Here is a 16,803-nt window from a genome sequence, read left to right as displayed (position 1 = left end):
TGTATAAACAATTAACCTCTTCTCTTCCTTTCCTTGCTTTTCTTCAACCATCAGTTATTTTTACTCACTGTTTTTCCTTTTGGATTCTTTCTCCCTCATTATTCTCTTTGTAATTTCGTTTACTTGTGGTCAACTCCTCTTCAGTGAATATATTCAATTACTTATTTAACTTAATGGGCTTGCTTTTCAGTTAATATGTTTCATACTTAAGCACTTATTTAACTTAATATGCTTAGTTTTCAGTTAATATGTTTTTTAATATATTAATTCGATTTTGAAATCTCATTCCTTTCCCATATCCTTCCAGACCTGTCAAGTTGTGATAAGGTTTTTTCTAAAAATTGGTCTATAGGCACTGTTTATTTATATGTCTGCTGCTCCTGCTAATGACATTTAATATCTATACAGCAACTTTCATTGTGTATTCTATTACTTTATTACTTTTCTACATATATTCATTTGAGAGACAAATTGAGTAGTTTCCATTTTGCCTCCTTTACAAATAAGAGCCTCTTGTCACAATTGGCTAGAGTCTACTCTTTTCAAAATTATTTAAGTAACAAGTGACTCCAGATAGTTTATATTTTCTTTAAGTACTCAGGGGAATTCACAGATGCCCTATATTAGGCAAATTCAAATAGCCTAACTTGAGCCTCTGAACATCTAGTTGGTCAGAATTCAGCAATATCCTTAAATCCTCCTCTCGTTTTTTTAAAAAAGGAATCACACTGTGTAAAGTACCATGGATACAGAGTAATCTTGGGTTATACAGATGATTAAAATTTGGAATTTGCCTTCAAGGAAGATTCTATAATCTGAGGAGGCGGATAGACAAGCAACTAATTATTTTAAAAGAAAAAGAAAAAAGCAGAATGAAATAGGTGTTATTGTGGAGAAACCATCAAAGTGCTATGGGAATATAATGGAAGTGGTGATTATTCTGATTGAGTTCGGTGAGAAAAAGCTTGTTGGAGCACTTGACACTGAAATTGAACTTTGAAGAATGAATGAGATTTTGATAGTCACTTACAATGGGTATGGTCTTTTAATTCTAATGAGAGTTTAAATTCTTCAGATGTCCTGGGGTTGATGTTACCTCCCTAAGAGCTCTGGAAGGGCATTCGATCATTCTGAATATATACATTCAAATACTATTTGGATGTAACGCGTTTGTTGGATCTATATAATAATTCTTAGTTTCTCTCATAATCGTAACTCAAATTTACTGATAGAGAAAATAACACGTTTACCATTTCAAATCATGAAATTTTAGAGCAGGAAAAGACCTTAGAAATTACCTACTTAACCGTCTCATTTGCAAAGAAGGCACAAAGGGGTTCAGCAATTGACCAAGGTCGCTCAGTTAACTTGAGCAGACTTTTCCTCTATCAGAAGGCAGTGCTTTGGAATCGGCACCTTTTTGTATCCATTATGGTAATTTTTATTGATGTTGTGAAATAAAACCATTGATTCCCCACATCTTATTATTAGAGAAGGATACTTTAAAGCCTGCAATGAACTTGCAAGTTGAGGTAAGTTTGAAGGAATCTAAAATGCACCAAAGGCAGAAAACGCACTGGGGTCGGTACCTGCATGATGAAAATATGGAATAATCTGCACCTAAAAACAGAGACGCTGGCAGGACTTTCCATCTGACGTCGTTTACTCACCTGGGGTGCAGTGGAGGAGGAGGAGAAGAGGGGTGAGGGAGAAAGGGGAAGGGGGGAGGAGGAGGGAGAGGGAGAGAGAGAGAAAGAGAGCGAGAGGGACAGGGAGAGAGAGATGGGGAGAGATGCGTGCCTCAAAGCCGCAAGGAGAGGCACCCTTTGTTTGAGAAACCCTGAAAGGGAAGCCTCTTGTAGCAGCCTTCTCGTTCCCACCTCCAAGCGTTTGCCGAGCTGCTAGGTGGAGCCCGCGCGCGGAGCCCGCACGTACTCCAGATCCGGGTTTTACCGGCCACCCCCTTCCCCCGGCGCGAGCCCCCTCCCCGGCTCTCCGCGCTCGCCCGCCTGCCCGCGGTTCATTCTGGCCTCGGCTCGGGCCCCGGCTGCGTCCGCCGCGCAGGCTGCCGGCCCCGGCGCACCCGCGCTCCCATCGGCTCTCGGCACGGCGCCCGGTCGCCTGCTCGCCCGGCACCGCTCGCCCCACTTCCGAGGAGCGGGGATGCAGATGCTGCCGCGGGTGCGGGTGGGCGCCGCTGCTGCCTCTGCCGGCTTTTCCCGGACTGCTCGTTGCCTCCGCGCCGGCAGCTGCTGCTGCTGCCGCCTGTGACTCGCCCCCTCCCCTTTCTTTCTTCTCTTTTTGCCTCCGTCCTTTTTCTCCGGTGTGCGCGCGCGCGGGTTGCACGGTTTGCTTTGGCAGGAGCTCGCTCGTGTGTGCGCGTGTGTGTGTGCGTGTCTGGAGAGCACCAGAGCCTTGCTCGCTCTCGGGGAGTCGAAGAAGAGAAAGAACCGAAGAGGCGGCGCGGAGCCCGGGGCCGCGCGATGAAGCTCCCACATGCCCGCAGCTACCCGGCCCGGCCGGCGAGCTAGGCAGCCACCCCCCGGGCTCGGGGCTCCGCGGCCCCCGGGACGCAGCCCTCCGCGGCCCGGCGCCCGCGCCCCCCGCGCGCCCCCGCTGTGCACTGGGGAAGGAGTTTGCGTGGCCCTCGCTCCGGCTCCCGGCGCAGGTTGCGGGCGCGAGAGGAGAGCCTCGGCGGGGAGAGAAGCTCGGGCGGAGAAGGAGGAGGGTTTGGTGGAGAAGAAGCCACTCCTGGCCCTCGCGGCTCCCCCTACCTATTCCATCGCTCCCGCTCCCAGGCGGAAAGGGGAGGACGGAGAAGAAGAAAAAGAAAGAGAAGGGGGTGGGGTGGGAGAACTGGATATAAAGATCGGCTGGGGGGATGGATGGTGGAAGATTTTTGGTCTCTTCAGCAGCGTCTTGCCTTAAGCGGCGGCAGCAGCAGCAGCAGCAGCAGGAGAAGCAGCCCCAGCTATGACTGCCGCATGTTAATAGCTGCCGCTTGGGTCCCTCGGCTGCTGCTGGAGACAGAGCCTGACTCCGAAGTTGTGCAACTGTGGACTGCGAGAGACATTTGAACCCTCCTCTCTCTTTGCTCCGTTTTTACCCTCTTGGTGTGTGTGAAGCGAGGAAACGTGAAGGAAGACAAGCATTTGGATGTTTTTGTTTTTCCTTCCTCTTTCTCCCTGGCTGTGTAGCAGAAGAAAGGGGGAAGGAAAGACTTTTAGTTGGTGTCTCCGTGGCTGGGGTCTCCACCCTCCTGCTGCCTTCTCTGCGCTTTGGTTATTATTCTTTACCGCGTGTGGCGGGGGTGTCTTCGCTGGGACCGGCCTGTCTTTTGCCCCGGGCTCCATGGCTGGATTGTGGAAGCTGCACCCGGCTGCAGATTGTTGAACAACTGATGGGACGATCTCAGGGACCGGCGGTTGCGAAAGGTAATTTATTCTTCTCACTCTTCCGAATGGTGGTAGCCCTGGCCCGGCGCAGGCGGCGGCGTCCGCGGGGCGGGCAGCCGAGGGGGTGCGGGATTCACGCGCACTCACCCTCCCACTCACACACTCGCCCGCACACACACTCATCCGATCGTGATGCGGGGCGGGAAGGGAGCCTCCTGGCTGGTGGGCGCTGGGCTTTGGCACGGGTTCGGTTTTTCCAGCTACTGGGCGATTTGGCGGCCGGGAGGGATGAAGCGGAGAGTAGACCGGTGCATTCGCAGTCCAGCACGCTGGGGAACAGGGACGGTTTCCACTCCGGGAATTTTCCCTCCTCTCTCACCCCAGTGTCATCCCCTGGTGGGGGCTGAAAGCAGACCAGGGGGCGCCTTCTCTCCGCCGGCCCGGAGCGGGTGCGGATGGAGGCGGGAGCGGGCTGGAGGACCGACAGGAACCCGGTGAGGAGCTGGCCACCGGGCTGATGGGGACTGCGGGGCTGCGAGCCCGCCGCGATCCTCCCCGGACGCTTGCCTGGAGCATCCTGGCGGCTGCGGTTGCCCAGGTCGCGCCCCTGAGTCGTGGAGCCGCGCTGCCTCTCCACACCCCTCCCGCTGTGTCCCCTTCCCGGCAGTTTGGTTTACACCTGCTTGCCCAGGCTTTGTTAGGCGGCTTTGGCTGAAGAAAGCTGCCACTTTCGTGGGTGGCCCGGGGTGTTGCGGCGTTGGGAGTGGGCATGGGGCAGGGGGCGGTGTTGCACGAATTCAGGCGGCCGGGGTCCCCGGGCGGGGTGGGCAGAGCCTTGGTGGCCACGGCCGGCTGGGTTACAGGTAGGAGGGCAGGCGCCCCGGCGCTTCTCACAGGAGGAGGGGAGGCTCCGGGCTGCAGCGGAGCGTAGGTGCTGCCGCGCCCCCGCCGCTCGTCCCACGTCGGAGCTCAGGGGCTAAGCGGGCCAGGCCCCCCCAGCTTTATAGGTGGGTGGGTGTGTATGTGGCGGGGGCGGGGGGCTGAGCTCCGCTACCGGGGTTAGTTGCCGGCGGGGTCGGCATGTGCGTGTCCGTGTGTGCGCGTTCGTGCGCTCGGGGGATGGCCGGGGGGTATGTGCGTGGATGGCAGAGCTGATGCTACTTGAGCTGAGCTTGCTTATCGAAATCGCCTGAGATCCGCTTAACTGGAAAATCTGGTTTTAGGAGGCCGCGTGGGGCCCCGTAGGGCTTGCGAGGAACCCTCACGGCGTCTGTCCCCTTTCCCCCAGTGAGGAGGACCTCCGCAACATGCGTGCGGCGCGTGAGAGTCTCTGGTGCAGCGCTCGACGCACCCCAGATTGGCCCTGATGAGGACCAAGGGACAGAGTAGTCATCTCTCCGGCAGATTGAAATAACCGAGTCAACCCAGCATAACCCCCGGTCCCTGGAATTCTCCGGCCACTTTCCTCACTCCGATAGAAACGTGCTCTGCTTTATTTATGGCCGGAGATATCACAGCAGTTGGGCGAACTGAGGCGTGCGAGCCACCTCCGGGTGTCTCCTGCCTGTGCCTGTGTGTGATCCTGCCTGCAGTAGTTAGAGCGCATTGTAAACAACGGTGTAAGCAGCCCTGCCACAGGCTCCTTTCGAGCCGAACCTAGTGGTGTCTGTTGTGTTTACTTTCCTGGGTGGATTACTCATTAGGAAGTATAAGCCTTCTTGCACCTCTGATTTTACATCCTTCCAGCCAGCTGCTGGGGAAATGAGGAGACGCACAGACTCTGGCAGGAAGGAAAAATTGCCTTCTGTGTTTTGCACTGAAGTAAATAGGCGGTCTGTTAATTTAGTGTCACATGGGCTATCAACACTAGTTAGAGAATGTCATTGTAGAATCTACGAAGAAACGCTTCTTGAGTAATTTTTCATTTGGGGAATGTTTTTTATTTCTCTATGTGATTAAACAGAAGTTAGCCAGATTTCCCTGGTAGATTTTCCAATCTGTAAGGGTACTAAATGACCTGGAGTTCTGGCGCCCAATTTGTCTGTACGTGAATTACAGAGACTTGTCATTTCTTTTGTAGCATCACCAAAAGGGGTTTCCAGCTAATTTTTGTAGGAGTTAAAAGGATATTTGTGTTGAAATATCTCTCAGCGTTGTTTTACTCAATTTTTTTTTTTGGTAACCAAAGCAAGGGTTAAAAATGTACAAAGATTAACAGTTTAAAAAAGTTGAAAAGATAAACTGCTTTTCAGTTTCAGTAATTAGAAGATAGTAAATTCCGTAGTTGTAGATTAGCTTTGATTGCTTTGGCGTTTGTTGCAAATGGCTACATTCTATTTTGTTTAAAAAGTATGTAAAATGGTACTTTTTAAGATCTTGACTTCTTGAAAAAGCTTAGTTGCAAAAAAAGAAGGAATACTGAATCATTGATACCTGATTTTGATTAAGGTAGATTTTTCTGAGATAATGGCTAGTGGTGGTCCTCTTAATAGAAAACTCAAGAGAATTTTAATTTAATTCATGAGAATCTAGCTTCATATATTTGTTTCATTTCTAGAGGGTATGTGTTACTCTTTACTCTTGCCAATATTTCTGAAGATTAAAGAATACTTGTCCTCTCATTTTAAAAGATCTAATCACAATGATTCCCAGTCCTTCCATTAGAAGATTTGATCAGATCTGTTCTTTGTTTCCTAGCAGCATGTGTTTCCTAGCAGTCATACATTCCACAGGTCCTGATGTCATTAGAACTGTGTCCGTCAGTGTATTGTGCTGTCTTTAGCTGAAGGTGAATGTGTCAGAGCGCTTGAGTGCCATTCCGTAGCACTTAGCACTAAATATTAAATAACGCGCTCTCTTGGTATGTATGGTTGACTGGACTATTGCTGTAAACTTGGAGGAGGAATGTTAGGATAAAGGTTTATGTGAACTATTTACATTTTTTAGATAGACTGCAACAGACATCCCTGGGTGCAAGAATGATAAGCCAGCAGGTGATTTGCTTTTGATGTCTCATTTTAAATTGCTTGGTGTGATTCTCCTTCAGATTGAGAGCTCTCCTCAGAAATATGAATGGAAGGTCTTTTAGACATGATTTTCTTAATGATGATCTTCTTACAGCTCAGAGATTGAAGTATTCCTTTCCACAGGGAATAATAGCGAGTGTGAGACTTACTGGCTCCTGCTGCTGTGCCTGGCATTGTTTCTAGTCATTAGGAAAGGCCGGATTCTTATGGACTTGATTTACCTTTGATTCCGTGGTGAGCTATAGCCAAGGAAATCCTAAATAGAAAATAAAACAAGGTTATAAAATCCAAAGGATTCAAGTTAGTCAAATAATATCATGCTAAACTGAACTGTTTCCCACATTTCATTTTGACCACTTTGCTGGTTGAAACTCTTTTTGAAAAGAACCCCCAAGGAGCAGTGACAGTTACTGTTAGCAGTGGGGTATTTTTGCCCAGAAATCAGCAAGGAAAACTGGTGGTGATTTTTGTGTTTAAGAACAGAGACTGATTTTGAGGAATGCTCTGCAGCCTTAATTTATCATGGTGTGAATGGCCAGAGCAGTTGGAATTAGAGGGAGCTGATCTTTGGTTAAGTTTTGCAGATGGCTGTTTTCCCTTTGATTTCTTAAGATTTGCATTGCATTCAAAATGTGCGTTTGCTCACATAGGAAGGGGCCCTAAAAACAGGCTGTATTGTAGTTTATCATTTGTTTGCCTTCAAGGACATATTTACACTTAGATTGCTATTGCATTATGTCTTTTTCTTTTATGCAAATACATTTCATTATAGAATACCCTATTTTATAGTAAAATATAAAGTAAAATATTCAAATATGGTAAGGGCCTCCTGACATTTTCCCTTTGTTATCTGTGTGTGTGTGTGTGTGTTTGGCCAGTTTGAGAATGTAGTGTGAGCCTGCCTCCAGATAGCATGAGTCCTAAGATGTGTGTGTTTTCCCCCAAACCCTTTAATGTTACTACCCTGGTGTGAGTGTCTGTATGGCCCAATAAAATTATCTCTACTACTGCGTAAGTAACCAGGTGTAATTTTTTTCTTAGAATTGTGAAGTATGGTAATGCACTCACCAATACAAAATATACTTAAAAAAATTAGCTGTCCTTGGGGCCAGCCCGGTGGTATAGTGGTTAAGTTTGCAAGCTCTGCTTTGGCGGCTTGGGATTCCCAGGTTCAGATTGTAGGCATGGACCTGCATACCACTCATCAAGCCATGCTTTTGTGGTGTCCCACATACAAAATAGAGGAAGACTCGCACAGATGTTAGTTCAGTAACAATCTTCCTCAAGCAAAAAGAGGAAGGTTGGCAAGAGATGTTAGCTCAGGGCCAATCTTCCTCACCAAAAATAAATAAATAAATAAAAATATTAGCCATCCTACTCTTAATTAGTTAAAATTCTCCATTTGTTTTAGGGAGTGGGTATGAAAGGGGAGAGTTCTTCCTGTGTTTGATTATAACAGATTGTATAGCTCTTAATAATTTATGTCTTGCTTATGTCTTATTGACACTTAAAACAAGAATTTACTTTAATATTATTGAATTTCTTCCTAAGTGTGATTACATATACATATTAGAATAGGTTAACATTTGGTCCTTATTATTTAAGAATTTAAATAGAATATTGTTTGTGGTACTACTATTATGAAAATTATCTCTAGATGGAAAATTAAATCACACAACTGAATATTTCTGTCTGGTAAAACTTTGAGGTCAGTTATTTTCTAGAGAAGACAATCCTCCCTTCTCAAAGTGTGTTCTGGGAAACTTGTGGGTCTCTGAGACCCTCTCCAGGGGTCTGTGAAGAGAAAACATTTTCATTATAGTGTTAAGATGTTATTTGCCTTTCACTCTCTTACTTTAACAAGTGTACAGTGGAGTTTTCCAGAAGGTACATGCTTTGTGATGACATCGTTGCTCTGATGGCATATGGCATGTGTGCTGTGTCTTCTTGTGTTTTAAAATTTTCCTACTTTAACTATTAATACATAAATATTGATAATTATAACCAACAGAATCAAAAGTTGCTTTAGGTCATGAATTTTAAGTATGTAAAAGGGTCCTCAGATCAGAGGGTCTGAGAACTGCTGATGTTGACTTTTCCAAGATCTCCCTCCTTGTATTCACAAATGTCACCCCATCTGACCATAAAAGGAGCCATCTAGGGTAAGAAAACAAGTAGATTATTCAAGCTTTAAAAAGACACAAGCACGTTGGATATTTTATTAGTTATTTGACATTTTCATTATTCTCTTCCCAACATGTGAAGCTTGTTTTTAGTTTTTTGGTCCCCAGTGCGTGAAACAAAGACTTTAAAGCTGCAGGTTTCCAACCTCATCTAGTGACAGGAGCAAAGGAACTACTGGGAAAGTTTAAAAGCTAGGCCACAGGTCTTGAAATTCTGTGCTCTGAAGAGGCAGAAGAGAAGGGACTCTGGTGCGTTCGCCTAGGTTTGATAAATTATTTGACTTGGGCAAGGTACTGGATCTCTCTGTGCCTCAGTTTCCTGATATGTTTTAAAGGGTGTAACAGTTGTACCTAATTCATAGATTGTTGTGAAGATTTAATGGGAAAATGAATGCCAAGTTCTTAAAACAGTTCCAGGCATGTAATTACAGGATTGTAACTATTTGCTGCTGTCATTATTATTATTGTCATTATTATGAACTACTAGGTCTCACGAGGGTCCCAGGAGACATCAGTCAACTCCCCATGTGATTCAGATATGCATTTATGTTTCACCTCATTGCTTTAGAGCATGTCTTAAAATGCTATTAAATTGGAAAATTTCATATAGAAGATAATCTTGGCTTTATTTTACCCTCCCACTTTAAAACTCATGAAGAGTTATTGGGATTTTTTTTTTTTTTTTTGTAGTAAGAGTTAATAAAACACCTTTCATCGCTTGGGCTAAGTTTGAAGTAGGGTAGAGTGTGAATGCCCAATTAAATCGAGATTTCAAAGACCCTAATTGAATATTTATGTATCTTGGGAATTATTAGGGAGGAAATCACTTTTCTGAAGTGATATCAAGACGACTCACTGCACTCTTCGTCTGTTAATCGCTATCTAAGCATCACAACAGGCCATTTTCAGTGAAAAGGATCCTTGGGGTAATTATATACTGTAGTTCAGTTTGTTTGTGAGTGGTAATACGCCTAATGAGTAATGGAAGCTCCGCATAGAGATTAGTTTTACTAGATGCTAAAGTTTAACTGGTGAACTGTAATACTTCTGAATGGCACTTTGACATCTATTTGAAACTTCATACATATATTTATACATTGTATACATTTTTGTGGGTATATTCCATGGCTAGTTTAATTTCTGACCTCGGCCTGCCACCATGAAGTTAGTATTGCAGTCTTATCTTCTCGAGTACTTTGGTTAATCCTGATTTAAAGTCATAGAAACTAAATTATACTCCTTAGATGGGCATAGCTGGGCACTGTCCCTAATTATGAACTTCTCAGAAATGGCCTTTGGAATGAGAGACACTTGAGTACAATCCCAATTCCACAATTTTCTAGCTCTCATCTCTATCTGTAAGATAAAGGTAATGAAATCTCCATTACTGGTTTGGAGTGAGGAATAGGAAGTAAATAGAAAAGTATCTGATGGAGTGAGCATTTAATGAATGGTACCTATTATTATTAGTCATAGGCTTATTAGAAATATCCTTGAGTACCATTATTAAGAAAATTTAGCTAGATCACATATCATTTTCTTAATTGAAGAGTTCTTAATGAGCAATGAAAATCAATAGCATTTTCTTAAGCAGCCGAGAAAGGTTTCACAGGTCTTTTTGTCTTCCTCATGTTCTTTCCTCTCTCCGTTTTTAACCTTTTATTAAGTACTTATTTCTGAGCTCTTCCTCTTAATCTTAAAATGTTGTGCTCTGCTACTAATTCTCCACCAAAAATCATAATCCTAACAGGAAAATGTTTTTGACAGCCACCAAATGCCGTGTCTGAAGATTGACTTTAAATCAGGTATAAAATGAAAGTAGCAATTTAATGTAAGACATTTTAAATTAAACTCCTGATCATCTTTCACATGGCGTCAGCAGCTCTTTAAGCTCTTACTGCATCAGAATTTTCTCCAGTGTTGTAACCAAATTATCATAAACTTCCAAGATTTAAGGATTCCCATGCTTTTAAAAGATTTATAATCCCAAAGTTCAGGTCCTCGTAAGATTGCCATAAGTGCAGATGAATTCTTAAAATTCAGATCCCCAAATTGCTTTGAAGACTAGAAGCATGGAAAGGGTCATAAACAGGTCCAGATTTTAGAATTAACATCTGTATTTCAGTGACAGTTGCCAATAGGAGAAGTTATTAGAATGTGTGACTTTTACCTATAATTACCCAGCGGAAGGAGTACAACATGGTAGGTGGTAAAAATGAATGAAAAAATAAGCTGCACACTGGACAGCTGACTTGCTAAATTGTACCAGGCTTAAGTGTTTTAGGGGATGACTCAAGAAAATGAAAGCCAAGTAGAAACGACACCCACTTTTGTTTGATCAGCTTGTGTTGGTGTTGATGCGTCCCGCAGAGGCAGAGCGTGTTACTATTCAAGACATCCCCAGTGGCTCCACAGTAGCCTGAGCCTGTGAGAATAAGGGAGAGACTCAAGCCCAGTTTTTGATGTTCTGCATGGGTGGGTAACCTGAATACTAAAATGCGTTCCATTGACAGCTGACCCTGTAAGAGGTTTTTCAACAGTCTCCTGTTTTGTTTTGTTTTTTTCCCCTTTTTCCTTTCCTCAAAACTCTTCCAAATACTTTTAGATAAGAGGAAATGGTCCTGACTGATGGCCTTCTTTTTGAGATGAGACTTTATTTTTGGCAAGAATGGAAGGGCTCAACTGGTTTACATTTATGTCTTTTATTTTTTCTAATTTTCAGTGTTCTTGATTTGTCAATGGCTCATGGTTATTGTTTGAACCTTGACTCAGAATACTGATCGTGACTTCAGGGAGTGGACAAAGAGTCTATTGAGAAGTAGTTTTGTGTTACCATGAGGCATGTGTATGTCTATAGACTTTCTTCTTTGTATTGGCTTTAACTGTTCGGTTGAATTTGTCTGTGGAGTTTTACTCATATGATTAACTATATTTGTCTTTGGAAGAAGAGCTTAGGCAATCATTTTCTTTTAAAATAATACACTATCATTTTTTGAATTTTAGGCATTTTCAGTTAAATTTCACTTTAATTTTCAATAATTTTTGTGTATGACAGTTAAGTATTATTTTACACTCATTCCAAAATGCTGCATATTTTATGATAACATCTCAGTTGTCATATGGACTTAAATTCAACTCAGAAGATTTAGTAGAATGGGTGAGTTCATTATTTCTCTTTTAATTGCAAAGACCCTTCCAACTAGCTTCAGGCCAAAATGATTAATTTATTGGGAGGTCATTGTGTTTCTTACCTAAAGAATCTTGGGGAGGGATGGAGGTTTACCTAGGCATCAGAAAGAATTAGTACCCTGAATCCCGCTAGGATTCTGCTCCAGCTGCATGCCCCTATCCAGACTACCACATTTCCTTCTCTGCCTTCTGGATTCTCTCCCTTTCACTACAGCCTGAATTAGGTATGCAGTTTTAGATCTGTGCACCATCACCAGCTTGGTGGAGTCATTAAGGATATTGCAGTTCCTCTGTGGATGGACAAATACTTAGCTTGAAGAAGGAAAGGCTTAATTAAGAGAGAGATCCTGTCCACAGAAAAAGGGCGAGGGGTTGATAAAACTTGAATATCTACTACAGTGATCCTTTGTTAACTGAGGCAGATCAGGCATTAGGAGAATTGGTGAAGAAAACCATTAAAAATGGGTTTACTCTTTTCCTGTATGCAGCCAAAGTGATCTTGAAAAATGGTTGACGTAGAAAACCCAACCCAAACATGCAAATCAAGGGATTCACATCTTTGGGTTTAAGAACACCTGTGAAACTGCCCCACTTATCAAGGGTATGCGTATCTGAAAAGTTACCAGACATCTGAAAGATATTATTTACATAAGCAACATCTGGCATTCCATCATACCCTGATGGAGTTTCCATTGTATAGTGCCAAATAGGGGCGCTGGACCCAGGTTTGGTGGCACATTGAGTGCTGAATTTTTGTTACTCATGCTTAAAAATGCAGACAGTAATGCTGCACTTACAGGTTTAAATGTAGATTATTTAGGTATTAGGTACATCCAGATGAACTAGGCCCCCAAGAAATGCCGTTGGACACAAAACTCATGGTTGGATTAACTCATGTATGAGCTCCACCAGCCACATTAAGATGGTCCTTACTGAAAAGGAACACATTGTTCCCAAACTGGAAGTGGAAATTGCACAGACGAAAAAGTTATCCCAGAAGAAACTGAAGAAACAAAAACTTATGGCATGGGAATAAATATAGCAAAAAATAAATGCAAATAGAAGTACAAGCAGAAAAAATGCATTTGCAGATGTGAATCCATCCATCTGTTTGAGACATCTAATTATTTTACACTTGCTAGTGTATTCGTTGTGTCATGATACTGATGGGAATATATGTTTATTCAAGTAAACCTTATGTTTAGAGGCAGAATATTGAAAAGTACATGAAATACGAAATTTCAAATTACTTAGTATGGATAACTTTATTAGCTGCCTGAAGAATCCAGTGAAAATATACTTCAACCTATCCAATAATAATATTATTGAAGTGACAGACGTCTAATATGGATCCATTATTGCAAAAACTAGAGTCTGGGTAGTGTTAATGCTGGCATTTGATCAGTTGAAGTGAAACGGTGCTTTAGAGGTATTGTTTGTATAAGTTGTGAAAACCTCCTAAATTTATTGTTTTTTTTTTTTCTTTGTTCAAAACAGACAGTTGTGTTGACTTTTCATTTTTAAGTACAAATTCAAGATAAATAGAAACATAAGATAATTTGGGAGAATTTTTAAAGGTTAGTAGAAACCTTAATTAGAAGAACTCCTGTATACCTTCTTTATTGTTGCAAATCCTTGAAGAAGAAAGAGCACTAAGAATTAGTAGGCTGTCAACATTGTATTTTTATGATTTAACATTATTAAGCAAACTTTGGGAGTATTTCTTTTTTTGGTGCATTTGATTAAATGTGTGATCTTATCTTGGTGAAATAGCCTGCTGGGCTGCAGACAGTAGTGTTCAGAAATGAAATTTGCTTAGAGCCTCTGAGCAGACATTTATTCAATGAGACCTTTCTTGAATAATGGATGATGGTGAGATTGCAGTAGTGTATATGTGTGTTTTCTTCCTTGAATCTAAGGGGTGTTGAAATAGAGCAACAACGACAAAAATGTAGTGAAGTATGAAAGAAAGCATTAGATTTATAAGGGAGAAATTAACCTTCTTTATTACAAATGAATGCACTGTCTTTATGAAAGACTCATAGTATCAATGTCAGAGGATAGTATGCCAGTTGAACACTTGTGAAATAATAGAGATACAAAAAGTCAAAACAGAAATCACCCAATATATCATAATATAGTGGTACATCACAATATTTGCAGAGATTATTACACACATATTTTTAGCTTGATTATCCGTGTATTTTATCCATGTGTTATCTGTATTTAAAAAAAATTTTAAAAATTTTTTATTCATTTATTTTTTTAAGGAAGATTAGCCCTGAGCTAGCATCTGCTGCCAATCCTCCTCCTTTTGCTGAGGAAGACTGGCCCTGAGCTAACATCTGTGCCCATCTTCCTCTACTTTATATGTGGGACGCCTGCCACAGTATGGTTTGACAAACAGTGTGCAGGTCCGCACTCAGGATCCGAACTGGCGAACCCCAGGCCACTGAAGTGGAACGTGTGAACTTAACCGCTTGCACCATCGGGCCGGCCCCATGTTATCTGTATTTTGATTGTGTATTGTGTTTGTTTTACCAGAATTGAGGTTAAGCTAAATATACAGTTTGTATAATTCTCTTCAATTTCCCAATGCCATTAATTTTTTTGAAAGGATCATTTTTAATATTCTAAAATATTTCATAGTATTGATATACTATGATTTATTTAAACATTTCCTTATTCATGTGGGTTGTCATATTTTGGTAGGATAATTAATGTAAAGCTTGGCCCGTTCTCTGATGATTTCTGTAGCAGATTCCTTGAAGTACAGTTCCTAGGACAAAGAGAAAATAATACTGTTTGACTTTTACTACTTGGTTACAATGATCCACATGCATCATTGTCCTCTGTACAGGCGTAACTCGTCCTCTTTTTTGGGAATTCTTAAGAATTGCTAACTCTCAGCTATGTATAGTTAGTAGTTACTAACGCTCAGTTATGTATAGTTAATAAAGTTAGTAACATACCAATTGTTTGGTAACTCTTGACAATTACTAACTCTCACATATATGAATGTATAAATGCTGAGGTCAGTAAAATAGTCAGTAATAAAAAATGAATTTACTGGCTATTAACATTTAAATAGGACTGTGCCTAATGTCTTTGAATTTAACGTAATATTAAAACAAAACTGTACAGTGAAACTGATTTATGAAAAACTAAGAAGTCCACCATCCACTTTACGTTCCCATAAAATTTCTTAGTTTCATTCTCTGCTGTGACTGGACGTCTTATCTCCTAAGTTCATCTAAAACCTCAACTTAACCAAGTTCTTCTTTACCAAACCTCTTTTGGAACAAGAAAATTGTGGGCTTGGTTTGGGCTATTGTAAAATTTAAGTATGAAAAGTAGGAGTAAACTGTCAATAAACACTTTCATAGTAATTGAACGTTGTCTATAAAAGGAGAGAGAGATCAGTACAGAAAAGTAAACGGAAGATTATGGGTCATAATTAGTAAACATGAACTCAAGTTTTGGTAGGTGTAAGTTCAGTTAGAGATCTGTTCATAGGAATAAGAATGAGGTACAAAATATGAGGTGTTCAGTAGTGTTTAAGTCAAGTGGAAAAGGAAAACAGCAGGTGCATGATGCAACTTTTTGTCATTTTTACAATAATACCAATACCTACTGAATTTGATTTCATAAATTCATTTTTGACTTGGACTAACAGTTATACTTTAAGTAGCATCTTTGTGACTTCTACTTGCAATCATAATGGTCTATTTAAGGTATATTTCTAGCAGTCAGATTGGAAACCAATTCTTATTTCACTTTCCATATTTCTTTAAGTCTGCACCAGAACTTATTTATGGATAGAGTTTAATGCTTGATTAATAAATGAATGAATAACTGCGTGAATGTGCTTTATGGACCTAGAAGAAACAACTGAACACGAAAGCAGTTTTTGAAGTTACTGTTGCAAGATAAATTCAAGTGCCGTTGAAAATTGCTCTGTACCTGAATGCGGAATAATAAAGGCATAGAAAGGAATCTTAAAAGGCACACCCTTTGCACACTTTATTTCCTCAAAAGAAAAAATTTATTGTTGTTGATTAACACCTCCCCATTTGCTAATCAATGGGTATAAAGTTTCAGTTATGTAAGGTGAGAAAGTTATAGAAATCTGCTATACAACATTGTGCCTATAGTTAACAGTACTATATCGTGCACTTAAAAATCTGTTAAGAGGGTAGATCTCATGTTAAGTGTTCTTAGCACAATAAAAATAAAACTTAAAAAAAAATTCTCATCAAGAATTGAAGTGACTTGCCCAAAGGGACCTGGCTGGTTACAGCATATGCTGCCTTCTATCAAGGAACTTCTCAGTCTTGCACGTGAAAATTCTCATTTTTGGTTTCAGGCATGGCTTTGTCTCTACGTAGCTGTATCACATTTATCATATAACTTCCTTAGGTCTGTTTCTTTCTTTTTTTTTTGATTTGATTTTTTTTCCTTTTTATCCCCAAAGCCCCCCGGTACATAGTTGTATATTCTTCGTTGTGGGTCCTTCTAGCTGTGGCATGTGGGACGCTGCCTCAGCGTGGTCTGATGAGCAGTGCCATGTCCGCGCCCAGGATTCGAACCAACGAAACACTGGGGCGCCTGCAGCGGAGCGCGTGAACCTAACCACTCGGCCAGTGGGCCAGCCCCTCTAGGTCTGTTTCATGTAAAGAGGGGATAGGACTGTGGGTTCTTTCTAAAACATCCGTGAGATCAAAGTAAAGGTAAGATTCATTAGACTAGCATACCTTTGCAGTTAATTTTTCAAAAAAGCTTAATCAGTAGTTGATTTTATAAGAATTTTCACATTTCATCCTTCTTAAAGAGCTGTGGTACAGTATTGCATGTGGTAACAACATATTTTAAAAAGATAAAATAGGTTAGACATTCTTTCTGTGAAGGTTTACAAAGGAAATGACATAATGGAAATATCTTACATTCTTTAAAAATGTTAGGGAATCAAATAAGTTTCTCTCATATTTCTCTGTTACGTTTCTCTACTAT

The 16,803-nt window shown here is 41.7% G+C and overlaps 1 protein-coding gene across 32 annotated transcripts in view; it reads left to right on the top strand.

Moving 5' to 3' along the window:
- The first annotated feature begins 1,842 nt into the window (after positions 1–1,842).
- Positions 1,843–16,803, top strand: part of ADGRL3 (adhesion G protein-coupled receptor L3) — a 798,980-nt gene continuing 784,019 nt past the window's right edge. For 6 of the 32 annotated variants that reach the window (XM_070505763.1, XM_070505759.1, XM_044766058.2 and 3 more), the window contains exon 1: positions 1,854–3,434. The gene's annotated coding sequence lies outside the window, so the exon portion shown is untranslated. Of the gene's footprint in view, positions 3,435–3,668; positions 3,890–16,803 lie in introns of those variants that run through there. The other 26 variants (XM_070505772.1, XM_044766077.2, XM_070505766.1 and 23 more) reach the window with 16 other exon arrangements.

The sequence above is a fragment of the Equus asinus genome, chromosome 3, assembly GCF_041296235.1.
Source record: "Equus asinus isolate D_3611 breed Donkey chromosome 3, EquAss-T2T_v2, whole genome shotgun sequence".
NCBI lineage: Eukaryota > Metazoa > Chordata > Mammalia > Perissodactyla > Equidae > Equus > Equus asinus.
This window is presented reverse-complemented; position numbering and strand designations above follow the sequence as displayed.